This window comes from Lithobates pipiens, unplaced genomic scaffold (assembly GCF_037356315.1).
Source record: "Lithobates pipiens isolate NorthernLeopardFrog02 unplaced genomic scaffold, aLitPip1_a1.2 Scaffold_18, whole genome shotgun sequence".
In the NCBI taxonomy this organism is placed as follows: Eukaryota; Metazoa; Chordata; class Amphibia; order Anura; family Ranidae; genus Lithobates; species Lithobates pipiens.
This window is the reverse complement of record NW_027507758.1, coordinates 307,914,655-307,935,777: the sequence shown is the minus strand read 5'-3', so window position 1 is coordinate 307,935,777 and position 21,123 is coordinate 307,914,655.

Here is a 21,123-nt window from a genome sequence, read left to right as displayed (position 1 = left end):
TGACTTTTGCTATTCAAACCTCTGTTATTGGGTCTTTTCTTTGATTACACTTTTGATTACAATTTTGATTTTCTTTGATTACACTTTACTGCCACTAGTTTAATAATAAGCAAAGCTTGAGAAAAATAAATATACACCTAAAGCAATGTTCTAAACTTGTCACCGTATTTTCTTTTTTGTGCAGAAAGAGGGATTTAAAAGTTTAAAATTATTTATGGTTTTACTATGTTTAGATATAAATATATTATTAATATTATATGGTGGCATGTTATACTATTTTTGTTTTCAATTGTATTAAAACATTTTGTTTTATAAAGATGTAATCCCTAATTAAACTCCTCACATTAATTAAATTACATGAATTACACTAAATACAATAATTTGCAATGTATAAGCAATTCTATGTATGGGAATGACGGAACTCTAAATTTTGGATGCAGTAAAAAGAAGGTCAGTCAGGAACAATTGTCTTAAAGGGACTTTTTTTGGGCCTATTGATAAAGGACTTGCTGTGCCATTTGCACAATAAATGCTTGCTGGACTTTTGTATGCTTTTTACAGCATCCAGATATCATTTTCAAAGAGAATGCCGCTTATGTGTAATGTGGCAGCTAATTGGTGAATCAAATGTGACAGAAGAATCTTATGTGGAATTATGCTATATTGGCAAATCTTGTTTGCAGTTGGAATTTCTCCATTATAGATGAATGTCCGAGAAACATTTGCTTTGTAATCATACAGTGAATTCTTTATAAATAGACCCCTTATTTTTATTTTGGTACATGTGTTCTATAAATCCCTGGTTAATATGCAAACACTATATCACTATTGAGCAATAAAGAATTAATAAATTACTAATTCATCAACAATTCCTTGCTACTGCTATCCAATACTGCTATTCCGATACTGCTATCCTACTACAACATTTTAAGCAGGATAGGAAATAGTTTTATGTGCATTAGAAATATTTTTGCAGTAGGATAGCAAAAATATTGCATGTGGGTCTAATGGATAGCAGGCAACCAGGCATTTGCTTTCATTAGTTTACGGGTGTGTTCACGCGGACATATTTGGCAGTGTGCAGTCTATTGTTCCCTGATGCTTTCCTCTATGTGAAGAGGAAGCCTGCCTAATTCTTTCTTTTCTACAAACATTGAAATCATTGATCCTTATGCTAATATGCACAATCATAACAAGCCACAATCAAAATACTGTATCTTAATTACCCCATGCACTTTTTCTTAAACTGAACAGATAAACCATTTTGTTGTCTGGTTACTATGCATTACATTAGCATGTTTTAAATAGTTTAAGTGCATGTTTCCTCTTGTTACAAAATAAAGAAAAACAATAGTATTTTGGCTGTAAGCATCCTGAAGATGGCAGCGCTTTAACTGTCAGAAATAAAATAAACTAAGCAATCTTTTATAGGTTGTATGCATAGGCAATAGCAAGCAAAGCAAAGCAAAAGGTCAATTATAATACCATAAAACAAGCAGTTGGAAATCATCTTACCATGCATACAAAATTGTTCTTTAATCCTACAAAATACTAATTCAACTTTATTATTAGGCAAGATCAATATTTATTAATGGAATAATAACATTATTAACATTGTTAAATGCATTCATAAGTTCTACTTAATAAAGTAATCATACATGTATGTAAAATGTGTTTGCTTTTCCTCCTAATAAAGTGTGATACTGTGGTCTTGATTTACTAAAGGCAAACAGACTGTTCCATTTGCAAGTGAAGTTGTACTTTGCATGGGAATTTTCCCCAGAGCTTGGTGAATGAAGTGAAGCCCTGCTGACATCTATCATCCAATTGAGTGCAAACAAAAATCCTGTTTATTTAAATTTTCCTTGCATGTGAATAAATGTTCTTTGCAGAGTGAAATTTCACCACATTCACTAAGGGGAAACCACCTTTGGACTGCGCAACTTCCCCTGTGAACAGCCTATTTGATCTTAGTAAATCCACCCCTATGACTGCAACAATAAAGTAGAACTTAAAGTTTTACTAAATCCATAACAGTAAGATCTGTCTGTATATGCATTAAAATATGCTTGTTATACTCACTGTGCAACCTAAGGGGTTAATCCTCTGCATTGCATAAAAAGGCTGTTAGATCCTCCCCTTCCTCCACTGTCCCCAATCCCTCTCCTGATAGAACAGAGCCTTTGGAGTCACTCTGTACATGCTCAGTTTGGTGTGTATTGTTAGAGAGTTTTTTTTTCTTGGGAGGGTGCATCTGATCAACACATGACCAATCAGCACTGTCCAGACAGAGGGTCATGGGTCCTGCAGCCTGATAGGACAGTCAGAGTAGGATGAAAACTCCTCCTACAAGCTTTAACTAAACACTGATAAAAGGCACAATGCCCCTGTTTAACAGGGGCATGTAATTACCATTTTTGATGCAATGCTTTGTAGCAGGGCTCATTCCTGTACTCCAACTAGAGTATCTGGGAGAGGTTGCAGTGTCGTGCCACCAGCACCAGTGCCTAAGGCCCAATTTTTCTGCCCCTGTTTAACCGGGGCGTGTAATTACAATTTTTGATGCAATACTTTGCAGCAGGGCTCATTCTTGCTCTCCAACTAGAGTTTCTGTGAGATGTTGCAGTGTTGTGGCACCAGTGCCTAAACCCCAATTTTTCAGCCCCTGTTTTAACAGGTGCATGTAATTACAATTCTTGATATATCACCCCAGACGACGTCTATGAGGACGAAACGCGTCGGGACTCTACTGCAGCCAAATTTTTATTGAAAAAGCGCTTGATTCACTGTACAAATGTGAGTTTATTACCATTTCTTTTATTAAATTTTTTTATTTTAAATGGAATTACGCTATATGGCCCCATTTTCTTATTACATGTATCCAACAACCTGAGCTGGATCATATAGCTGGAGATAACCTATTGTTCATTATATGAGTGGAATGATTGTTTTTGAAGTTTTCCTCAGGAGTCCAACCTTGTGAATGTGAATTCATTTAAACTACACAAGCCCGTGTGATCCTTCGAATATACATTCGTTTGGGTCAAATACATCCGGTAAGCCCGCATTGCGGTGGTGGGATTGTCACGTGGTGTTTGCATGTTTTCCATATTCAAGGAAGGTGGAACGTGAATTTGACCACACACGTGGGATCGGATCGTCTTACACAAAGAGACTTTATTGATCTTTTGTTTTTTTGTCTTCTGTTTGGACCATTGAACATTTTTTTTTTTGGTTCACATAATAGTACAATTATATGTATGAATTGCTTCTATTATATTTTTTTCACGATTTCAAATGATTGGTATATATAACAGAATCCTGGTGTTTATTTAGTTTTTTGTTCTTATCACAAAGAACACTGTGGAATTTTTAGTAGGTGGCACATGAGATATGTCACTTAGTCTTGTTTTTAGCGCTACACTTTTGTATTGAATGTAAATGTTTTTTCACCTTGAAATATCCTTTTGGGTGTGCTAGCAGCTCTTTTCATTTATTTCATTTATTTTTTTGGATAGCGCAGCGTTTACTGTTTTTTACTTTTAGATACCTGTTTGAACAGGTGCATGAAATTACAATTCTTGATATAATATTTCACAGCAGGGCCCGTTCCAGCGCCCACCAAGAGTCACTTTGAGGGCTTACAGTGTTAACTTGTGGCAACACCAACACCTTAGGGCCAAATTTCTACAGAGCATATAGGGCAGGCCCCTACTTTCAAACATCTAACTTACAAACGTCTCCTACTTGCAAACAGAAGGAGACAACAGGAAGTGAGATGTAAAAAACGACGGATGGCCAATAAAAATTATACAGGGGTGATAACCCTTCCCTATGTTTTCCAAAAAGCTTAAAAATTGATTTTTGGACTGGAGATACACTTTAAAAATGTACCAGTTCAAAATTACAAACAGATTCTACTTACAAACCTACACAGTCCCTGTCTTGTTTGCACCGCCTGTATACTGAGGTTCTGAGTATATAGGCCTTTCCTTTTTTTTATTTGGGTATGGGGTTCCCCTTAATATCCGTACAAGACCCAAAGGGGCTGGTAATGGGCAGGAAGGGCTACCCATGCCATTTTTCTCACAGATTTTTATCCATATTGCCGGAACCAGACATTACATTAAAACCGCAAGCAGTTTTAAATTACCTTTTTTCCGTTAAATGTCATTTTGTGCAAGGACTGTTCTAAACACGGGAGACACGTGCCACTTCACAGACATACTATAGACACCCCCAGGCACAATATTTAAAGGAATATTTACCTTTTTTTTCATTTTAAGGGTCATTAAAATCAGTATAAAGGGGTTGGCCACTGTGAATAATCACATTTCCTGTTCTTGTGAAGTCACGACCAGCTGCTTCTTGTTTCCTTCCTCCTGGTTCCCAGCATTCTCTGGATCCCTGTAAGATCACACCAGTGCCCCAGACTGCAAAGGGAAGACATTTATGAGACTCCAGGACTGGCGATTTTCACCACATACTGGACTCATCTAATTTAACCTGGTTGACATTTATTATTACGTACGGGAGTCACAGAGTTCAGTTTTTGCTGCGCATTTGGACCAATCATCTTCTGATTCCCCCTGTGCATTCAGCTGAGGACCTATCTATTTGGGAGATTGTTTGCGTCTGTGGGCTTGTTATCCGGTAAGGAGGCCCTCTATGTGGTGTTGGGACACTTTTTTTTTTTGCATGTAATTTTGATTCATATTGTAAGTGCAATTATGTTTTTTAGTTTTTTTTTGACAACATTACGCTATGTCATACATTGTTTTTCTGGGTCAAACACGTGTGTGGAGTCAAAAGTTTGCTTATGATCTCAAGTTTTCAAAAAGTTGTATCCATTTGGGAATTAAAGGCCCAGGCTGGGTTAAAGCCAACTGCGTATTTGGCTTACTTCCTGGTAAGCAGAAATTTCAAAAGGTAGTTGTGTATTTCGTTGTGGATATCATTGTGCTTTTCTGTTTGGGCGTTTTGGACATTTTTTTTTTAAACAATCACTGTGGACTTGTAATTGGGACTACATATACATATTTCTTTGTACATTTTCCATTTATATTGAGGAATTCTAATTACTTAGAATTCGTTTTTAATTCGTTTTTTTACCTATTTGCACAATATCATATTGGTTTTCGGTTAAATATATAGGTTTCATGGTTTTAGCGCAGCTTCTCCCCTTTATTAAAATCAGTGCTCCCGAAGAAAATGCTTTTTAAAAAAAAAAAATGCATTGATCCATGTCCCCTGGGGCAGGAGCCAGGTCCCCAAACCCTTTTTAGGACAATAACTTGCATATTAGCTTTTAAAATGAGCACTTTTGATTCTGAGCGTTCGAGTCCCATAGACTTTAATGGGGTTCTAAAGTTTGTATGAATTTTCGGTCCGTTCGAAGGTGCTGGTGCGAACCGAACCAGGGGGTGTTCGGCTCATCCCTAGCCCTTACCCTCTCTCCCTGAGTTTATGGTGATTAATAAACTCTACATTTTGACTAAAAGTGGTTTGCACCCATATGTCCACAATCCCATTTTAACTGGTTCCCGACCAGCGCACGCCGATGTACATCGGCAGAATGGCACGGGCAGGCATATTGGTGTACAGGTATGTCCAATCTTTAATGCCGCCCTGCCATCGCGAGCCGCCGCTGGCGGCGCGCTCGCATGCTGGTCCGGACCCCCGTGAGTCCAGTCACGGGTCCAGCGGACTCGATCACCGGGGGCATATCCGCGATCATCTCATGGGGCGGCTGAACGAGGAAATGCTGTTGTAAACAGCATTTCCCCGTTCTGCCTAGCAACTAGTGACACTGATCTCTGCTCCATGTGATTGGAGCAGAGATCAGTGTTCACTAAATTAAAGCCCTGCCCCCAACAGTTAGTAACACACCCCTAGGAACACTTAACCCCTACACTGCCACCCACTAGTTAACCCCTTCACTGCGAGTGTCATTTACACAGGAATCACTGCATTTATATAGCAGTGATTGCTGTATAAATGACAATGGTCCCAAAAATGTGTCAAAAATGTCCGATGTGTCCACCATAATTTCGCAGTCACAATAAAAATCGCTGATCGCCGCCATTACTAGTAAAAAAAAAAAATATATTAATAAAAATGCCATAAAACTATCCCCTATTTTGTAAACGCTATAACTTTTGCGCAAACCAATCAATAATCACTTATTGTGATATTTTTTAACTAAAAATATGTAGAAGAATGCGTATCGGCCTAAACTGAGGAAAAAAATGTTTTTTTTATATATTTTTGGGGGATATTTATTATAACAAAAAGTAAAAAATAATGCGTTTTTTTCAAAATTGTCGCTCTATTTTTGTTTATAGCGCAAAATATAAAAACCGCAGGGGTGATAAAATACCACCAAAAGAAAGCTCTATTTGTGGGAAAAGAACGTCAATTTTGTTTGGGAGCCACGTCGTACAACCGCGCAATTGTCAGTTAAAGTGACGCCGTGCCGAATCGCAAAAAGTGCTCTGGTCTTTGACCAGCAAAATGGTCCGGGGCTGAAGTGGTTAAGTAAAAAGCCCAACTCTGAGGTGTGCTATCAGTCCACCTGACCTCTAGGAGTCCTTAATACTCTCTATGGGGTAAGGGGTTGCTACACATTTAAAAAGAGAGGTAATAAAGGCAGCATATTATGGGCTTCCCTCCTCTCAGTTGAACCCAGTATAGCTTCTGAAGATGACATCTGTTATTGTTAAACAGACTAACTACCTTTTATATTGGTAGGACCTGGTAGAGCTTTAAAGGGAATGATCTTAATAAGTTGCTTTTCAACTGGCACCTTTCAATCCAAAAGAGTAGAATCTGTATTCTTTAGCAACCCCTAAACCACCACACTTCTTTACTAATTACAACATCTGTGAAATTTTTTTTCCCCAGAGCATGCTTAAAAATCCTTGTTCTTTTGGTCATTAGTTTCATAGTTAGTTAGTTATAGTTTCATAGTTAGTAAGGTTGAATAAAGACACCAGTCCATCCAGTTCAACCTGAGTGTCTACAATTGTCCCCATCCCTGTACATTACACACTCACATTGGTCCCTACCCTCAAGGAGCCCACAATCCAAGGTCCCCATTCATATACTAGGGCCAATTTTGGACAGAGGCCAATTAGGCTACCTGCATGTCTTTGGTTTGTGGGGGGAAACCAGGGTACCTGGAGGAAACCCACGCAGGCACAGGGAGAACATGCAAACTCCAGGCAGGTAGTGTCGTGGTTGGGATTTGAACCAGTGACCCTTCTTACTGCTAGGCGAGAGTGCTAACCACTACACCACTGTGCCACCCAAAGCTTTCTTCAGAAAGTAAGCGATATTGCTACCGCTATTGTAGCCCTTTTTACTTTGAATCATCAGTATCATCACTGCACTGCAGCAGTTCCAGGTAGACACTATACCACTATTCACATCATCATTCTCAAACTTCTGTATATTAGTAGTGCTGGTCAAATTCGGGACACACTTAATTCAAATCCTAAAAACTTTTTTTGCTGTCAGTTAGGCTTAATGTACATGGGATGTTTTAAAACCTCTCCTGAATGATTTACCTTGATAGAGAGTAACCCACGTTTAAAACCGTCCGTTTTGCCACGTTTGCATGTGGCATTTATCCACATTTGCGTTTAGAAGATTTTTTTTATTTTTCCCCTTAATCTCCATTTAAAATGCCTATACACGAAATGCAGCTAAACGCAAGTTACCGTGTTTGAAAGCTGTTACGGGTATTTGCCATTTGAAATGCCTCTGAACATTCTTCCCAAATACATTTTTTTTTGCTTTCCAAAAAATGCTTCTAAACTCAACTGCCATGAAATTACTATAAACAACCCTTTGTACATGTACTGATAAGATAACATAGAGGAGAGTTCAAGGGCAGCTGAAAAAAAACGCCCAACTGCTCCTAACGCCCAACTGCTCCTAAATGTACTGCTAGCAGCAGGGTACATGAAGCCTTATAGAAACACTTCCTCTAATGCCGCGTACACACGATCAAACAATCGGGTGGAAAAGTCCGGCAAACTCAAGTCCGCCGGACAATCCCCCCGTGTGTAGCCTCCGGCTATTTTTACCTGGACTTAGAAAGTATTTTTGCACTCCAATCTTCCCGACGGACTTGCATTTCGGCGGACAATCTGGCCGTTGGTATGCCAGTCCGCCGTACTTTTGAAGTGAGCGGACTTTTCCCGCACGGAGAAAAGTCTGCTCATTTTGAGCGCGTCTCCAGGTAGGCGGGGCCCGCGAAGGAGGAGTCACTGGCCCCGCCACCTGGTATGGACTTAAAGGGGAACCCCAATGTCGAAAAAAACGGCGTGGGGGTCCCCCCAGGTCCACATCAGACCCTTGTCCGAGCACACTTCCCGGCCGGCCAGTAAAGGGGGGAACGAGCGAGCAGCCCCCCTCCTGAGCCGTACCAGGCCCCCCCACCCCAAAGCACCTTGTCCCCATGTTGATGAGGACAAGGGCCTCTTCCCGACAACCCTGGCCGTTGGTTGTCGGGGTCTGCGGGCGGGGGGCTTATCGGAATCTGGGAGCCCCCTTTAATAAGGGGGCCCCCGGATACCAGCCCTCCACCCTATGTGAATGAGTATGGGGTACAATGTACCCCTACCCATTCACCTGTGGAAAAAAGTAAAAAAAACACAACACACAAGGGTTAAAATAGTTTATTGCACAGCTCCGGGGGTCTTCCATCTTCGGGGGTCTTCTCGCCGTCGCGTCCCTGCCATTGTGAGCGGAGGATGCCACCACCCTCTTCTTCTGACTTCGGGGGTCTTGTCCCCCTCTTCGGGGGTCTTGTCCCCCTCTTCGGTTCTTCTGTCGCCGCTTTCGCCATCTTCTGTTCTTCTCTTCTTCTCTTCAGATGAAGAGGCACCCCCCATGTTGAGGGCACGCAGCCTGGTACGGCTCAGGAGGGGGGGGGCGCTCGCTCGTCCCCCCCTTTACTGGCCGGCAGTGTAGCGTGCTCGGACAAGGGTCTGATGTGGACCTGGGGGGGACCCCCACGCCGATTTTTTCGGCATTGGGGTTCCCCTTTAAGTCCATACCAGGTGGCGGGGCCAGCGACGCCTCCTTCGCAGGCCCCGACTACCTGGAGACGCGCTCAAAATGAGCGGACTTTCCTCCGCGTGTGTGGGCGAGTCCGTTCATTTCAAAAGTACGGTGGATAGTCCGGCGGACTTAGTACGCCGTATTAGTCCACTGAAAAAGTGCCGTGTGTGGGCAAATAGCCCGTTCGGAAAGTCTGGCCGACAGTCTGGCGGGAAGTCCGCCAGACTAAGTCCCCCGGATAGTACGCTACGTGTGTACGTGGCATAACTAATCTTGGCAATAAAGTGAGTTTAGCATCAAATCAACATTAGATTGAAAAATAAATAAAAGTTCATCCGAATCAATACATTTTTGAAAACAGGAGGTTATAGGAATGCCGGGACAGTTGCTGATGCTGTACCTGGTATATCCAAACCTACAAGATTTGTTTGGAGTTTGTGGACTATCTCGGTAATAAATGTAAATCAAACATAGTAAGAAAAATATACAAAAGTTTAATAACAACCAAAAAGTATATAGACATGTAAACAATCAAGAGAGTAGAAACACCGCAACAAAACAATTTCTATTGGGTTTCCCCGTAGGGTTTATGTTGAGAAGTGGTGTAAAATTACCAAGTTAAGAGGACCTTATACGCTGGGCTGTCGATCTGGGGGATACTATACACAGATTATATGACCCTTCACATCCCATCTCCTGTGGGAGTGAGTGGCCACTATATCTTGCAGGATTGTTATACCCATTATTTCAGCTGTTATATCTGTGTGATCCGCCTGATCAATCAGCCCATGCTTAGACTTTGGCTCTATTATCTTATTAGAGTTGGTCCGTTACAATCCCCCACATTCGCCACTGGGGGAATTTTGTGGATCCTGTGATCTACTGCTTGTGGTTGTGCTGATCTCCCTCCTTAAGAAGCGGTTTTGACCGCGAAACCGGTAGAGGAATTTTGTTACATTACCTCTCAACATAAACCCTATGGGGAAACCCGATAGAAATGGTTTTGTTGCGGTGGATATGTTTTTACTCCCCTGATTGTTTACATGTCTATATACTTTTTGGTTGTTATTAAACTTTTGTATATTTTTCTTACTATGTTTGATTGACATTTATTACCAAGTACCGAGATAGTCCACAAACTCCAAACAAATCTTGTAGGTTTCGATATACCGGGTACAGCATCAGCAACTGTCCCGGCATTCCTATAGCCTCCTGTTTTCACAAATCTCGAACTAATCTTCATGCAATGATAATGTTCATTATTTTATACCTCACCTTGTTTTGTGACTAACTTGGCCATTGTCATGAACAGATGTAGAGGTAATAATAAATTAGGGGTAACTTACGTCTTGTTCTGCAGAACTTGGTGGGTTTACTTATACCAAGATTCACAGATTATGAGCGACCCATGGTTATGCCTGCTGCATTTTTTCAAGAGTGTGTGTTTCTTATCATTTTAACAAGCTTCCACATATAGCCCAATATCCTTTCATGGCGCCCACATGGTAGCATACATGTAGTAGTATGCTGACATGGATTTGGAACCAGGAAATTAATCCCTTCCCTGCTAGTATAATTTACACAGTAATCAGTGCATTTTTATAGCACTGATCACTGTATAAATTACAATGGTCCCAAAATAGTGTCAAAAGTGTCCGATATGTCCACCATGATATGTTAGGTGAACTTTGTCGCAGGCAGAAAGCATCCTGGCCTTGTATGTAAATGTCCACGCCCACTGCCTTATGGGAGAGACATTGGCAGGTGGCAAAAACAAGGCTTACCCACACATTGTTGCTGCCCTGAAATCGCAAGTCTACACTTTACTTTGGTGGTACATTGTAAAGTGGTCTGTGCATTAGGGCTCAATAACACTACCAGTTGGGGGGAAGTAAAACCTCTCAGTTGAGGAGTAGTTTTACCACTTCCCAACCACCTCCCCTTGAGCTGCAGAGGGAGCGGCTGGAGGTGCACACATGCTAAGGCCACAAGGCTTTGGTTTGTGGTCACAGCAGGAATTATAGGTCCTTACTTATTATTGAGGTCTTGCTAGTAAATTTATTCTTCTAAAAAATAAAAAGGCAAACCTGGTTATCTTTGATCTCTTAATTTTTTTCAGGTAGATTTCCACCTCTCGCAGTTTGCCTACCCCTGAATTACATAAATAAATACAAGCTGATCAATGTAAGAACCCTGTTAGTGATCAATGGTTTAATGATCTCATCTATGTAACTGATCTTTTGAAAAACAACATAGTTGCTGACTGGATCACCAGATGAAGATAGAAGAAAGAAAGTCTAAAAAAGAAAACTAATGCAACCAACACATTTTAGAAGTAGAGAGGTGCAATACAATAAATGTGTGATTTTTGGGTTTAATGCTGCTTTAAAAAATGCTAGAGGTTTGTTTTAACAAATACATGGCAATGTCAAGTCCAGGAGCTGACCCTTAAAATATCTAAGAATACAGTGGTGTGAAAAAGTGTTTGCCCCTTTCCTCATTTCCTGTTCCTTTGCATGTTTGTCACACTTAAGTGTTTCGGAACATCAAACCAATTTAAACAATAGTCAAGGACAACACAAGTAAACACAAAATGCAATTTGTAAATGAAGGTGTTTATTATTAAAGGTGAAAAAAAATCCAAACCATCATGGCCCTGTGTGAAAAAGTGATTGCCCCCCTTGTTAAAACATAATATAACTGTGGTTGTCCACACCTGAGTTCAATTTCTCTAGCCACACCCAGGCCTGATTATTGCCACACCTGTTCACAATCAAGGCATCACTTAAATAGGAGCTGCTTGACACAGTAAGGTCCACCAGAAGATCCTTAAAAGCTACACATCATGCCGAGACCCAAAGAAATTCAGGAACAATTGAGAAAGAAAGTAATTGAGATCTATCAGTCTGGAAAGGTTATAAAGCCATTTCCAAAGCTTTGGGAATCCAGCGAACCACAGTGAGAGCCATTATCCACAAATGGCGAAGACATGGAACAGTGGTGAACCTTCCCAGGAGTGGCCGGCCGCCCAAAATTACCCCAAGAGCGCAGCGACGACTCATCCAAGAGGTCACAAAAGACCCCACAACAACGTCCAAGGAACTGCAGGCCTCACTTGCCTCAGTTAAGGTCAGCGTTCATGCCTCCAGCATCAGGAAAAGACTGGGCAAAAATGGCCTGCATGGCAGAGTTCCAAGGAGAAAACCACTGCTGAGCAAAAAGAACATCAAAGCTCATCTCAATTTCTCCACAACACATCTTGATGATCCCCAAGACTTTTGGGACAACATTCTGTGGACCGATGAGACAAAAGTGGAACTCTTTGGAAGGTGTGTGTCCAAGTATATCTGGCGTAGAAGGAACACTGCATTTCATAAAAAGAACATTATACCAACCGTAAAATATGGTGGTGGTAGTGTGATGGTCTGGGGCTGTTTTGCTGCTTCAGGACCTGGAAGACTTGCCGTGATAAAAGGAACTATGAATTCTGCTGTCTACCAAGAGATCCTGAAGGAGAATGTCCGACCATCTGTTCGTGTACTCAAGCTGAAACGAACTTGGGTTCTGCAGCAGGACAATGATCCTAAACACACCAGCAAGTCCACCACCGAATGGTTGAAGAAAAACAAAATGAAGACTTTGGAGTGGCCTAGCCAAAGTCCTGACCTGAATCCTATTGAGATGTTGTGGTATGACCTTAAAAAGGCCGTTCATGCTCGAAAACCCTCTAATGTAACTGAATTAGGACAATTCTGCAAAGATGAGTGGGCCAAAATTCCTCCAGGACGCTGTAAAAGCCTCATTGCACGTTATCGCAAACGCTTGGTTGCAGTTGTTGCTGCAAAGGGTGGCCCAACCAGTTATTAGGTTTAGGGGGCAATCACTTTTTCACACAGGGCCATGATGGTTTGGATTTTTTTTCACCTTTAATAATAAACACCTTCATTTACAAATTGCATTTTGTGTTTACTTGTGTTGTCCTTGACTATTGTTTAAATTGGTTTGATGTTCCGAAACACTTAAGTGTGACAAACATGCAAAGGAACAGGAAATGAGGAAGGGGGCAAACACTTTTTCACACCACTGTACATTTTGAGATTTGCTTAATTTTGTTGACAGAATATGTTTTGGCATAAAACACAAGAATCATTGGTGAAGTGAATTTGGCATAACTTGTTCATGTCTATTTAACTTCTTGCCGACCAGCTGCCGCAGTTTTCCTGTGGCAGAATGGCATGGCTGGGCGAAACTACGTTGTGTTATGTCGCTTCGCCTGTTGACCAGTAGGGGTGCATGCGCATGCCACGGCGTGTAAACGGTGCCCATGCTTGTGACAGGGTGAGAACAGGATCTGTGTGTATACACAGATCCCAGTTCTCACTCTGTCACTTGCGGGATCTGTGTGTAAACACACAGATCCCGGTTCTTTCAGGGGAGAGGAATTAGATTGTGTGTTCATGCTATGTATGAACACTGATCTCTCTCTCCTCCTAAACAGTCCCATCCCCCCACAGTTAGAACACACCTAGGGAACACAGTTAACCCCTTGACTGCCCCCTAGTGTTAACCCCTTCCCTGCCAGTGACATTTACACAGTAATCCGTTTCTTTTTTATAGCACTGATCGCTGTATAATGGTCAATGGTTTCAAAAATGTATCAAAAGTGTCCAATGTGTCCGCCATAATGTTGCAGTCCCAATAAAAATCGCAGCTCGCCGCCATTACTAGTAAAAAAAAAAAAAAAAAAATAAAAATGCCATAAATCTATCCCCTATTTTGTAGACACTATAACTTTTGCACAAAGCAATCAATATTGTGATCGCTTATTGTGATTTTTTTTTACAAAAAATATGTAGAATATTACATATTGGCCTAAACTGGGGAAAAAAATGTTTTTTTGATAAAAAATGGGGGATATTTATTATAGCAAAACGTAAAAGATATTGTGTTTTTTTCAAAATTGTTGCTCTTCTTTTGTTTATAGCGCAACAAATAAAAACCACAGAGGCGATCAAATACCACCAAAAGAAAGCTCTATTTGTGGGAAAAAAGTAAGTAAATTTTGTTGGGTACAACATCAAACGTCAACACAATTGTCAGTTAAAACGAAGCAGTGCCGAATCGCAAAAAATGGCCTGGTCATTGAGCAGCCAAATCGTCCGAGGCTGAAGTGGTTAATTAAGGAGTCCCAGCCCCCATTTAAAAATGGTGCTCGGATGGTGGCTATTTGTCTCAGTGTTGTTGGCACCTGGTCTTAATGGCTCATACAGCTGATACTCATAAAGCTGATACTATTAGAAGGCATCTGTTGTTGCCCAAGATTTTGTCTCAACTGTACAGATCAAGACCTCTATCAAGTATAATAAAATTAAAAAACAAACTGTAAAAAACTGTACCAAAATATGAAAATAAATAAATGCATAACTAAATCGATATACATCATATCTATCTATCTATCTATCTATCTATCTATCTATCTATCTATCTATCTATCTATCTATCTATCTATCTATCTATCTATCTATCTGTCTATTTGTATCTAGCTATCTCCTAAAGAAAATTCCTCTCAACAACATCACAACAGTGATGTCTGATAGTTTGGATGACCTTTGCATTTGCAATCACTTAGCAAGCATCTGCTTATATAGGTGAACACATTGTAATTCAAATTTTTATCAATGGCAAACTTGTGAAAACATTGCCATGCTACTTTGTGCCTTTCATCAATCTGGCTTAATTTTATCTTAATGTTACACTAAAAACGTACTCAAACTGTTCTTTCCCCGTGTGCATTGCAATATAATGCCGAAATGCAGTAAAATGCATTCATTCACTTAATGATTCCACTATATTACCTGAAAGTTGGAATAATGTTATATAATTTTAATCAGCAGACTTTGTTAATATTTTTGGTAAATATGGGGATGTACCCATTATGTGCTTTCTGCATGTTGAAGTTGGAGTAAGCCCTTAAATTAGATGTAAACCCAATTTTTCTTTAAATGATGGCCTGTAACTTGTATAGTATAGGATTTCATGTCATCTGTGCCCAGTCTTGCTGTCAGGTCACCTGAGACCAGGTGACCGATGCACTCCGTAGGAGTCGGAAGTGCACCGCTAAGGTAGGAGACCTTAGGACTGACTGCTGCGGATTATACCGAGGGAGATTCAGGATGCAGGTCTACTGGATCACTAACACAGATCCCAGTGGGAGCTAGAGCATAGATTCCCCAGGGTGCAGAGTCTAAGAGCCAGCAGGTGTTCACCAGATCCTCCAGTGGTGAGGATGGACTTCGCTGTAGTCTGGCTCCAGGCCGCGGCCCCCAGGGTCTCACAGCTCACGCTCACGGTAGACTACAGGAGAAGGAAGCAGGAGGCTGGAACAACAAGGATAGTAAAGATATAAGGCAAAGGTCCTGGCAACTAGCAGACAGGAACAACAGAGTACACACCAAAGGTTCAGGGTCACAGGCAGACAGGGATGGTCTGGGACACGCCAAAAGGTCAAGATCACAAGCAGACAGGAATTGTTGAGAACACGCCAAGGTCGGTAACAGAGACAAACGTAGCGCACACGGCAAGCAGGAAACAGGAAGCCAAACACACAGTGAATACACAATGGTTGATCAGCACCTCTGGCTTGCAGTGCACAGGTTAATATAGGGTTGCCTGATAGGGCCTGGGGTGGAGCCATGCTTAGAGGAGAGGTTATAAAAACCAGCAGGTGGCTGGCCTCTTAGTCTGAACACATGAGGAAAGGTAAGTAAACAGAGGAAGATTACTGCATAACCATGATACTTGCCACAAAGTGTTAATCCAGCTCTGAGCAATCCTCTTACCTTTTTTCAGTGAGATAAAAAAGGACAGACAGAGATATACCAGTCAGTTCTTCCCCTATGCTGTGAGTGACAGGTGATTTACATCTCATGCACGAGTCTTAGAGAGGCATTATGTGTAATACCCATCTCCCCTCCTTTTGTCCTATGTAGACTGCGGGGTATGTGCACATGCGCAGGAGTGACATGGGGCCATGAGTGTTCTCTACTTCTTCACAGAATGCGATCTGCCTCTCCTGTGCATGCACTTTAGTCTCCCCTGGCGTGATGCTCATCCTCGCAATGCTGGCTGGCTAGGGGAGTGTAGTGGTGGGCGGAGGAGTCCTCTGACATCCCGAATCTGCCCACCGAGTACCAGACAACAGATCCACCCAAAGATTCTGGAATATTGCGGGGCTCTACTAAGCTAAAGGGGTGAATTATGACAGGTAAAGATACATGCAGGAGGCATGTATATCCTTCTAGATATGCCCTGTTATTAAACTAGAAATAAAGACAGTGGGTATACATCCACTTTAAATGGGTGGGGGTGCAATTCAAAATCATCCACCATACCATCACCAGAGCAACCCCCAAGGAATGATAACTTTACTGGTGGGTGTATCAGGTTGTGACCCTCAGACACACATGTGTATATGGCAGATGATCAGGGATAGAACCAAAGTGCAGATTAGGGATGGCAGTGAACAAATGTGCAGAAGTGTAGGAACTAACACAAACTTGGAGCCTTGGGCTAGGAAATTAACATATTGCTCAGACAACAAGTATTGGATTGACTATAGTTAAATAGTAAGGTTTATTTACAGGCTGGGCAGGGACTGCCCATGTAGATGTTCTATCAACCAGCAGGTGAAATCTGACGACAGCTATACTTCCCAGTTACTCCTACTGTTCACCAACACCAACCATTTTTCCCTTCCACTTACGGCTAATGACAATGTTCCTTCCAAAACAACTGAGGTTGTTAGTCACTACTGTTGGAGATGTAAGAAAGAGAGACGCTCTCTTTTCCACATATACTGAAAATGTTTGCATATTAAATCATATTGGGAATTACCTTCTCCTTCGACTCTTTAAATTAGATATTCACTTTACCTCCCACATTTTCCTTTTGGGTTTGTCTCCAACAACCTTCTCCAAAACTGGCCAGAAACTTTTGATGCATATCCTCACCACAGCGAGATGCGTGGTAGAGTTCATCTGGAAGAAAAACAGAACCTCACACGTATACATGAATCCCTAGAAAAACATAAGGGTGTGGGAGCTGTGGCATATCAAGGAGAATCCTGCTTAACCAAATCCCCTTAACCTGTTCCCATCTTGCCTCCTGAGAGGAGTTTATGACTTGGAGGGTGGAGAGATTGGTATTTTTCCTACATTTGTATTTCTTTTTTTTTTCATGCTTTTCTACTGTTTCAGTTCAGATCTTGATTCTTGCTCCCAAATTTACAAGCGTCCTTTAACCACTTCAGCCCCGGAAGATTCTCCCCCTTAATGACCAGGCCATTTTTTGTGATACGGCCCTGCGCCGCTTTATCTGAGAACTGCGCTGTAGTGTGACGATGTACCCAAACAAAATTGATGTATTTTTTTCCCCACAACTAGAGCTTTCTTTTGGGGGTATTTGATCACCTCTGCAGTTTTTATTTTTTGCGCTATAAAGAAAAAAAGAGTGACAATTTTGAAAAAAAAAAAACAATATTTTTTACTTTTTGCTATAATAAATATCCCCCAATTTTTTTTTTTTTTTACATCAGTTTAGACAATATGTATTCTTCTACATATTTTTGGTAAAAAAATCGCAATAACTGTATATTCATTGGTTTGCACAAAAGTTATAGCGTCTACAAAATAGAGGATAGATTTATGGCATTTTTATTTTAATTTTATTTTTTTACTAGTAATGGCAGCGATCTACAATTTTTTGTGGTACTGTGACATTTCGGTGGACAAATCGGACACTTTTGACACTTTTTTGGGACCATTGACATTTATACAACAATCAGTGCTAAATTTTTTTACTGATTACTGTGTAGATGTCACTGGCAGGGGAGGGGTTAACACTAGGGAGTGATCAAGGGGCTAAATGTGTTCCCTCATGTGTGTTTCTAACTGTGGGAGGATGTGACTGACTGGAGGAGGAGACATATCGCTGTTCCTAATTACTAGGAACAGCAGATCTGTCTCTCCTCCCCTGTCAGAGTGTGGACTTGTGTGTTTACATGCACAAATCCCCATACTGGCTCTCGTGCCCTCACAGGTGGCCTGGCGAGCATTGTGGCCACTGGCCATGCTCATTGGGTCCCCCACTGTGCAGTGGGCGCATGTGCGCGCCTGCTATGGCTCTTAACCTTCCTGGCGGTAATCCTGAGTGTGGCTTGGGGTTAAAGGGATTGTAAATCTTCATTTTATTTTCTTAAATAACAAACATGCCATACCTTCCTCCACTGTGCAGTTTGTTTTGCACAGAGTGGCCCTGGTCCTTTCCTTCTTCCTCAGTGGTGCTCCTGGCTCATCCACGTCAGAGAAGTGCTCTCTTTGGTGGAGCCCTGCATCTGACCCCTCCGGCACCGCGTCATTGGATTTGATTGACAGCAGTGGGAGCCAATGGCTGCGCTGCTATCAGTCTATCCAATCAGGACACAAGACACCAGCCAGAGCTGGTATATTTGTTCCCGGCCAAAGATTGACAGCGTTCAGGTAAGTAAAACGGGGGGTCTGGGGGCTGCAGCATGAGAGAAGGTTTATATAGAATGCATTAAGGTGAAAAACCATGAGGGTTTATAACCCCTTTAAATTTCAGTACCATTTTTGGTAACCCAGAGGCACACTCGGGATTGCATCTCAGGATCCTGGTACAGCTTACTTACCTTGTCCCCAGGATCCTGCGATGTGCCCCCCTTGTGTCTGTGGGCTGTGTCCTCCGCCCGATGCTCTGTGTGCATGGCTCCATTCCCTGCAAGCGTTGCGATGCATGGGGCGGAGCCCAGGGGCAAATTCAAGAAGTACAGAAAACAACACATACAGTACACTGTAATCTTACAGAATACTTTACTGTAGCTGATCATTTCACATCCCTTTTGTCCCCTTTGGACTATATGGACTACAGAGTTGCCGACTCAATCCTTTTACTTATTTCTGTTGTAGTATGTAAGGATACACTGAGCCTGAGCACCTAAAAAATTAGACTGGGAGTTCCCTGCTGTGTGCTCTGTCTCTCTTCCAACTTACCTCATGTGGTCTGTGATTCGAGGGGGGGGGGGGTGCATTCATGGATAAGGGCCTACTAAGGATTTAGAGGGTACCCCATTCTTTTTTCGTATGCTGTTACCCTTGAAGCTCTCATAAGACCCTAAGGGTTTGGTTGGGATATTAACCACTTCAGCCCCGGACCATTTTGCTGGTCAAAGACCAGACCACTTTTTGCGATTCGGCACTGCGTCGCTTTAACTGGCAATTGCGCGGCTATGCGACGTGTCTCCCATACAAAATTGACATCCTTTTTTTCCCACAAATAGAGCTTTCTTTTTATGGTATTTTATCACCTCTGCGTTTTTTTTGCGATATAAACAAAAATAGAGCGTCAATTTTGAAAAAAATGCATTATTTTTTACTTTTTGTTATAATAAATATCCCCAAAAATATATAAAAAAACATTTTTTCCCTCAGTTTAGGCCGATACGTATTCTTCTACATATTTTTGGTAAAAAAAATCGCAATAAGCGATTATTGATTGGTTTGCGCAAAAGTTATAGCGTTTACAAAATAGGGGATAGTTTTATGGCATTTTTATTAATAATTTAGTTTTTACTAGTAATGGCGGCGATCAGTGATTTTTATTGTGACTGCGACATTATGGCAGACACATCGGACATTTTTGACACATTTTTGGGACCATTGTCATTTATACAGCAATCACTGCTCGCGATGGCAGGGCGGCATTAAAGATTGGAAGTACCTGTACGCCAATATGCCTGCCCGTGCCATTCTGCCGACGTACATCGGCGTGCGCTGGTTGGGAACCGGTTAAGGAATCCCACATTTTGTTTTTGGTTTTCTTTGTGAGGTCCCACTTAAAATCTATACCAAAATCTATACCAGCTACATACTAATATTTCAATTCACACTGCAGCTGGAGTTTCAGTTGAACATCCATTTGTTGGACCGTTCACACAAGAGTCTCCATGCACTTTGTACACAGTGCAGAGGTCTCCTTCATACTATTTTCCCAATGTTCTTAGCCTATAGTGTTAGCCCTTGTACACACTGTCGGACATTCCGACGGAAGGTGTCCGATCGGACTGTGTTGTCGGATAATCCGACTGTGTGTGGTCTTCATCAGACTGTTTCCGTCGGAGTATCTGAACCGAAAGGCTCGACGGACGGACCGAAAGGCCAATATCATGACTAAAGTTGTGAAGAGTCTTCAGAAGAATTTTGGGGTATGCCGATCCAAGGATCAACTGAGAAAACGCTGGTCAGACCTGAAACTGAGGGAGCACGATCAGTACAGAAGGATCAAGCATGTTCTTCAAAAAAGTAAGTAGTTGTCGTGTGTTCATATGATTATTATTGCTTGCATACTGCTCCATGTGCTTTGATTTCATGTTGTACAGTTTAAAATGGCCACTTTCAAGTTCATGGTTTCAATTGTTCGTAAGAAACATTGTTTGTTAGCCCACTCCCAACATGATGTTTTCCCAAATTACACTTCACTACATTTCTTCACACTGCAGGTAAGTATTCCAGCTTAACAAAGTGTCCACAATAATGTTCTCACCTTTGAACTCGGCCAAAAAACACAATTGGACCACACTTCCAAGCAATGTTTCATATTCCTATTTCTGCCCTCTGTGTGCTAAATATTCCTTTTTTACATTCTCATAGGGAAGAGAAGACTCTGGAAGTCTGAGGACACCAGGGACCCCACACCTCCCAAAGAAGGTGAAATTCCAACACCAGAAGCAGAGGAGCAGGAGGAGGAGGAAGGAGAGATCGTTGAAGTTGGACAAATTGTCACCACAACAGGTGAGTGTCGGAGACCACAGCTTCTGGTAAACTCATCAATGTATGTCGTAATATTTATAATACATGGTGTTTTTTTTTGCTTTTTTTTTTTTAGGTGATGTGGAAGAAGAATCACATTTTACCAGTGAAAGTGCCCAGATCCTGATTGAGGAGATAATGGGGTGCAATTGGGATTTAGAAAATATACAGA